The sequence below is a fragment of the Cavia porcellus genome, unplaced genomic scaffold (assembly GCF_034190915.1).
Source record: "Cavia porcellus strain 051 isolate PalLab524CR breed Dunkin Hartley unplaced genomic scaffold, mCavPor4.1 scaffold_17, whole genome shotgun sequence".
Taxonomy (NCBI): Eukaryota; Metazoa; Chordata; class Mammalia; order Rodentia; family Caviidae; genus Cavia; species Cavia porcellus.
This window is the reverse complement of record NW_026947500.1, coordinates 22,636,700-22,644,658: the sequence shown is the minus strand read 5'-3', so window position 1 is coordinate 22,644,658 and position 7,959 is coordinate 22,636,700. Positions and strand designations below refer to the sequence as shown.

General features: G+C 38.8%; 1 pseudogene; it reads right to left on the bottom strand.

Moving 5' to 3' along the window:
• Positions 1-3,318: 3,318 nt before the first annotated feature.
• On the bottom strand, positions 3,319-5,109 carry LOC100730816 (carnosine N-methyltransferase-like; annotated as a pseudogene).
• Between the last annotated feature and the right edge of the window lie 2,850 nt (positions 5,110-7,959).

Here is a 7,959-nt window from a genome sequence, read left to right as displayed (position 1 = left end):
TTTAATAAGAAGCCAGTAGATAAGAAACAACTGAAAACTAGGTTTGATTATTATAGAAATATAACTACAGGAGGATAATTTTGTTTTTATCTTCATAATTTCTTATCCTTGTTAAATATAAAGGAAAAAAATGATTCAGTGTATATAACCAGGGGGTAATTTGAGTATGTGGCTGTGTGATCCTAGTATTTGGGGATGTTCCTCCCCTAGTATTTGGGGGAGGAAGAAAAGGACTGAGTCAGTAGGAAGCCTCCATTCATAGTAGTACATGTGCTTCCATTCACTGCCACCAAGGCATATTTACAAACTTGAATCAGTTTCAGCTTGGCTTACTGCCAATTTTTGTAACAAAGAAAAAGTTAAAGGTAAGCACACATGCTTTGTATGTTTCCTATAGAATTTAAAGTTGGATGTGTTTTCTAACCTCATTTCCCTTTTGAGTAACACCAAAGTTTCACTGAGCTGGGGATATAGCTTAGCAGGATAAGTGCCTGTCTGGCAAGCCTACAGTCATGAGTTTGATTCTTGGTACCAAAACAAAACAAAACAAAAAACTCAAGTGACTGTTGGCATGGGGAAAGAGAACAACTGTCACCAAATGCTCCATTTATCCTGAGGGACTGGCTGCTGTGAGCACAGGACTGTGAAATAATGGTACAGAGCATGGGCTCTACTGGGAGCAGATGACCGAGCACTACAGATATTGCTCCTGTTTCAGAAGATTAAATTCCAAATGCGGGGGAAAACACCTGCAGCAGTGCACATGTGTGTGTCTCTTTTTTCATTGTCCCAGAAACCCTGAGCTGTTTGTTGCCTGTTGATGGCTTCTGATTTCTCAGGGGCTGACTGCATGACCCTCCAGCTGGCCGAGCCCAATCAGAGAAGGGAATGTAAACAACACTGGACAAGCTCTCAGGCTGTGAGTGTCCCAGCTATTGACAGGCGTTCCCTCAAGGGACGGAGCTGAGTACTGGGTCTGTTGGTTCAATAGTACTTTTAGCACCCTAAGACTGGGATGAGTACCATTCGAATTGGCAACTGTGGAAGGTGCCTTCCTGTTGTTTCTCATCTACATTGTTGTTCATTGTGTATGTGTGCTTTTTTATTTTACCACCTTTGTACTTAAGGATTGTGATTGTTAATTTATGCATTAAGTGGGCCAGGATGTGGCGCCCAGTTCTTTGGTGAAATACTGGTTTAGAGGTTCCCATGAAATTAGTCTTTGGCTGTGATTAACATCTACAGTAACTAACTTGAAGGAAGGAGATTATTCTTGGTAACGTGAGTAGGTCTCATTCCATCAACAGAAACCTCATGAGTGAAACTGGGGTTTCCTAGAAAAGAAGAAAATCTGCCTGAAGGGTGTAACTTACTCAAGTTTTTAGCTCACTTACCTGCCCTCCAGCTTTCAGGCTTGCTAGTTTGCAGAAATTGTGTGTGTGTGTGTGTGTGTGTGTGTGTGTGTGTGTGTGTGTGTGCGCATGCTGTTTATGGCCTGGACTTTTCTTTGTTGTAGATTTTTAGTTACATCTTCAATTTTATTGATTGACAGTGGTTTATTTAGGATTTCTGTATCCTCTTGATTCAGTTTTGGCAATTCATATGTATCTAGGAATCTGTCCATTTCTTCTGCATTTTCCAGCTTATCAGAATACAAGTTCTCAAAGTAGGTGCAGGTGATCTTCTGGATTTTTGCAGCATCCATTGTGATTTTATCCTTTTCATTCCTAACTGCATGGATTTGAGTCTTTTCTTTCCTTTTTTTTTGATAAGGTTGGCTAAAGGTTTGTTGATTTTATTTAATCTTTCAAAGAACCAACTGTTTGATTTATTGATACTTTGTATTGTTTTCTTAGTCTCCTATGTATTAATTTCTGCTCTGATCTTTATAGTTTCCACCCTTGTATGAATTTTTGCTTTAGCCTACTTTTTTTTCTAGAAGTTTGAGGTTCACCAATAAGTTGTTTATTCATGCTTGCTGTTTTCCTGATATGGATATTCACTGCTATAAATTTTCCTCATAGGATTACTTTCATTATGTCCCATAAATTACAGTATGTTGTATTGTTATCATTTAATTGTAGAAACTGTCTAATTTTTTAATTTCATTTGTGTCTCATTGGTTGTTCAGGAGGGTGCTATTTAATATCCATGTGTTTATGAAATTTTTGTGATTTATTTTCCCACTGAATTCCAATTTCATTGCACTATAATCTCATAACTTGCATGGGATAGTTTCAATTCCTTTGCATTTACTTAAGTGTACTCTATAGGATAGTATGTGGTCTATTTTGGAGAAGGTCTTGTGTGCAGCTGAGAAGAATGTCTAGTCTGATGTGGAATAGAACATTTTGTAGCATCCCCTAAGTCCTTTTGTTCAAAATTTGGTTAAGTTCTAATATTTCACTGTTCATTTTTTGTCTGGTTGATCCTTTTGTGACAGTGGGTTATTGAGATCCCCCAATACAACTGTATAGTGCTTATTTGATTTTTCTTGCCCATTAATATTTATTTTATAAAGTTGGGTACACTGGTATTTGTTGCATAAATATTGATGGTTGTTATCGCTTATTCTTGGATTGTTTGCTTTAAAAGGATGCAGTGACCTTTGTAACTCTCTGCATCAGTCTTGGCTTGAAATTCGCTTTGTCTGCAAATAGAATAGCTACCTTTTCTTTTCCCTGAGTTCCTGTTGCATGGAGTATTGTTTTCCATCCTTTTGACTTTTAGTCTATGAATTTCTTTTTGAATTAAATGTTTTTTGTATGCAGCATATTGAATCTTGCTTCTTGAGCCATTCTGGTAAATTGTGTCTTTTGATTGGTGAATTGAGACCATTAACATTGATGATTGCAACTGATATATTGACCTATCCTTGTCATGTTATTTTCCTGCTGCTGGCTCCCCCTTTTTAAAAATGAAATGTTGAGGCTTCTCAATTCAGCTGATCTAAAAAAAATCAACTAATTTTAATGATAAAAGAATATACATTTTATGTATAGATGACTTGGGTCCAAAACAAATAGTTCCAATTCCAGACATTGAGTGTGTTAGAAAATCCTTACAGCCTTCTAAAAATAGCATGTGGAGGGCATGTAAAACAAAAAAGGAAGTCATTATGGAATTCAGTACCATCAGTCATTAATACAGCAGACTTGCAAGACAGTTTCATGAAGACATTGGAGTTTTTTTGTGCTGAAAGACAATTCTGGCCTTCAATGAATTTTAAGACATTTCCTCCATTTTTACTTGTATAGTACAAATCTGTATAGTATAGTATATCTCTGAAGAAAGCAATAGACATTAAGAAAACAGGCACTATTTTTCTAAATTTTGCTAGATAAGAAGGGATTACTATTTTGAGATTGTATTCTGTTATCACTCATGACTGATTTTGAGGTGTTTATTTCAGTGTATTTATCTTAATTAAATTTTCCCCCATGTAATGTCACTTAAAATCATTATGTCTTATGAACCACAAACAGACACATTCATAGTAGTATTTCATTACAGAGAGACCATTCCACACAATATGTTGATAACAGAGATTCTTTTTCCACTTGTACCTGGAATCAATATGCTGGGGCAACATTTTTTTTCACATCCCCATAGCTGAATTCTATGAAGGGTTTATTTGCAGAATTTTCAAAGTGGTTACAGCAAAGGACCAAGATTTATCCAAATTCCACCTGGGTTGAGTATTTTCCATATTGTATCAATGTCATTAATTACATAGTGAGCTGTGTTTTATATGAAGAAATAGGTGGCATTACAGTCCCAGGCATTGCATTCTGAATGAGTCTCCTAAAATGTCCTGCTGTCACAGAAAGTGAGAACCAGGAATAAGACTGTGGGGGTCAACATCAGCAAAAAAGATGGGTTAAAGCTGATAACCTGATTTCCTGTTATTGCTAAAATGATGACTTCAGGAATAAAGTTTGTATTTATTAATTTCAGAACATTCATTGAATAAAAAGCTGGAAGAAAAGAGAATTCATTTGCCTGACAAGAATAACTCACACAGCTATTTCCCAGGCCAGTCTTCCTAGTCCAGCACCCAGTACTAGAATATTTACTTTAGAAAGATGCCGTCTTTCTTTTGGAAAATTTAAAACATTTCTGTAATGCCTGGCTGGTAGCAGGCAACCCTTTCTGCTGTCCCAGTGTCACTCCAGTCTCTCATGAACAATTTCAGTGTAGATTTTAACTTATCCATGTCAAATGTAGGTGCTGGCATGATCTTTCCCATTCCCATCTTCTCCATATTCTTTATTTTCAAACATATGTGTGCAATTATTCACAATGGTCAGTAATATTTCTTGATTACAATCAATGCATTTTTAGATCTTGTCCAAGTGAACAAGAAACTGAAGAAATAGTTTCTGTTGGTTATCTGCAAGTGATCAAAACTTTTAAGATTTTTTTAAAAGGAATAAAACCAATAAAATCAATCAAAACAAAATGTGAAAGTAATACAGGATGTTAAAACAAGATATAGGAAATCAACAATGAGTACCATAATGCCTCTTACTATCTTCAGCATCGCTGCCCATACTATCAGACATAATAAAATCAAACAAAATAAAATAGAGTAAAACAAATCAAAACAAAACAATTTAAGTGATACAGGATTTCAAAATAAGATAACAGGAAATCAACAATGGCTACCATAATATATCTTGTCATTTTTGAAATAGCTGCCCATGCCATCAGATATAACAAAATCAAACAAAACAAAACAAAAATAGAATAAGACCAAACAAAACAAAACAATGAAAACAATACAGGACTTTAAAACAAGATAATAGGGAACTAACAATGACTACCGCCTTCAGAAGGAAATCCTCCATAGTTGCTATACTGCATATTTTTATGCTCCAAATAGATGCTTAGACCACTAGCCTTAGGCCTGCAAAGTCCGTCAAATACTAAACATTATAAGGATTCAGTTGGTTTTTTTTTCTACCTTAGTATCTATCATCCCAGCCTGTGTTTCTCCAGATCAGCTGGTTGCTTACCTAACGGTGGTGGAGTGGGGCTCAGCTCTTCTTGTCTCCTACCCCGTGCACTGGCCATCTCACAGGAAGGGATTGGCTTCTTGTTTTTCATCCTCATAGCCTGTAACTACCACTGACTCGTTGGAAGGGTTGGCTTCTTGTTTCTTCTCCCAACAGTCCACATGGCTGACACTGGCTCACAGGAAGGGATTGGCTTCTTGTTTCTCCCCATGGCCTGCCACTACTACTGACTCACAGGAAGGGGTTGACTTCTTTGAAACTGTTTTTCTGTTCAATTCACTGGCTTATGACCATTTGGGCTGTAGTAGTGAATAGCATTAATGATCTTCCAGAAGTGCTCTCACTCCAGCTGCTCCTCCTTCTCTCCTGCACAAAAAGTGCAGTGGCCCAGATCCAGTGCAAACATAGAACTGTATTCTAGACCCAGCACCACTGTGCACCACCCTACACTACCTTTCTTGCTTGTCTCTTGTGGAGCCTGAGAGCACGCTGGCAGTGGCTTGGAGTTACTCTAGACCTGTGCCAAATATTTTCTCCTCTATCAGTTTTTTTTTTAACTTTGTAATGTGGTTTTTTTATTTTAAGATAGCCACATCTGTCTGTTCTTTACATCTTTTTTTGCCTTATGTCATTTTTTGGTTTTGTTTGCTTTATGCTTTAGGTTTTATGGTCATTTAAGGTCATAAATATATTCCCTTTATCTTTTCATAATATTTTTATGATATTTTATGTTTAATTTTGTAATCCATGTAGAACATAATCTGGAGCCCTTTTTTCGTTCTACTCAAATGACTAGTTGACATCCTAACCCCAGTTATTCTTGTCAGGTCTCCAAACTAGACTCCTGCCCAACTAGGAGAGAAAAATTCCCCAAGCAGATCTGTTATTCACACCTGCAGGAGCACAGTGTTCAACAGGAGGCCATCAGCTTCCCCATGCAGCTCAACCTGCAGAGAACTAATTCTGTGAAAAACCATAAGAAACATGCTGTGCCTGCCAGCACCCTCTACCCGCTATCCAACACTGTCTTGTCTGTCAGCCAGCCCTGACTGCCTACTCAGAGACCCAAACTTTTGCATCCCCCTAGCAGTGACCCCTCTCCCCTACATAAGTGCTCTTGTAAAACATGCTCTTGTCCCTTGCTCCAATGGTGTTTTTGCCCTTGGCCCAGCTGCACCTGGTCTGCAATAAAGTCCTCATGTATTGCTTAAACTCTGTCTGTCTCAGTGGTTTCAATTGTGCCTCATTTTACCCTGACAATTCTTTGAAGCAGATGGCTTATTTTTAAAAAAAACATTTATTAAAGTGATTCTGTGACTTTTTTCTTTTTGAAGTGTCTGTGTGGCTCCCAGTTGGTGAAGTCCATCTTCCCAAAATACAATTGGAAACCCAACTCCTCAGTGAATGGTCCATGTCCCCAAGAAGGGGCCAGACCCATACAGGGTACTCTTGAGGAATACTTAAAAGTAGGAAAAATGAATGGGTTCCTCTTGAAACAGACACAGCCCTTTACACTGAGTGGATGATCCACAGGGAGAGAGAAACCAGAAGGAAAGGGGTTCTCAGATCGCTTACATCCTTCAAAACTCTGCCCATGAAAGCACAAGTCACCAAGGCCTCATTCCATGGTGTCCTCACCCTGTTCCTGTGTAGCCTCTGAGAATGGACTGAGAGCCCAGCCTTTCCCTAGTTCCCTCCTCTTATGTTTGATACAGAGCCTTTGGCCTCAGCTTTAAGAAGAAAGCACACCAACGGCTAAAGGATGTTTCTCTGTGCACCTACCACACTCATCTAAGCCATGCATGCATGCCGTGATCAGAGGTGCTGCCCCCAGCTTTGTTTCCAACAAGGCTGCCTCCAGCTGCAAGCTCACTGAGTCCAGTTATTCATAAGTTATTTTGAAGTGAAGTTGTCAGTTTGAATCTTTGGCATATGCATTTTAGGTGAAGTTCTAAATAAAACATTAAGAGCCCAGTGGTTAGAATCCAGATTCTTGTTGGGAGCCGTTGGAGCTGGAAATTGACCACATGTGCAAGACTGGGCATGGCCATCCCAAGAACAAAGAGCAACCAGGGCAAGCATTATGAAGAAGCTGCGGCCCAGAGAACACCTAGCCCCAAGAAAACCTTAACAGTGGGTTACTAGGACAACAGGGTGTCACATGACATTAAGTTTCTAAAAGGCATAAATAAACGCCCCTGCAGTGAGGGACCAGTTCCTTTCCTCCTATCAGGATAGTTAGGGCTCCACCCCACCCCAGCTTGCTTTCTTTATTTTCTCAGTCTCTCATGGCCCTTCATCCCAAGAACCTCAAGAGCTGCATGGGTCGCTGCAGATTCTTTCCAGAAGAGGAAACTCTTTGTTCCTTTTATGGGAGAAGAAAATATTTCCAATTATGTATTAAACTTTACTGTTTCTGCTGTAGCTGCCCAGCCCTGGTGGGTCAAACCGTGTTGTTCACAGATCTACACTCAAGTTGAACTGTGCCTTTGGGCTGTGTAACCTCCCTGCTCAAAGCTGAAGGAGAAAGGAGAACTGCTTCCTCCTTTGTGTCTACTGCCCCCACCTCCAAAAAACGGTCTTTTTCTTAACCTAATGAATTATCTCACTTGATTTCCTAGTGTTATGTTTCTCTCAAGTTTCTGGAGTAAGTCTGATTTTATCCTGATGCCTTCTTTATTTTAAATGTTTCTGGATTTGATCTGTCAATCATTCCTTAAGGAATTTTTGGCATCCGGGTCCATAAACACACATAATAATCTCAGCCAGTGGGCTGAGATTTCAGATGTCTGTGTTACCCATCTTCAATCCCAATGCAATCTGGACAATGAAGAATCATCAATTAAACCAGTATCCACTGGCCCCGTAGTACTGAAAACATTTTCCCCTAAAGTGAAGTCCAAGTTTATGTGTTGAGAAAAGTAGGCACCGATTCTTAAAT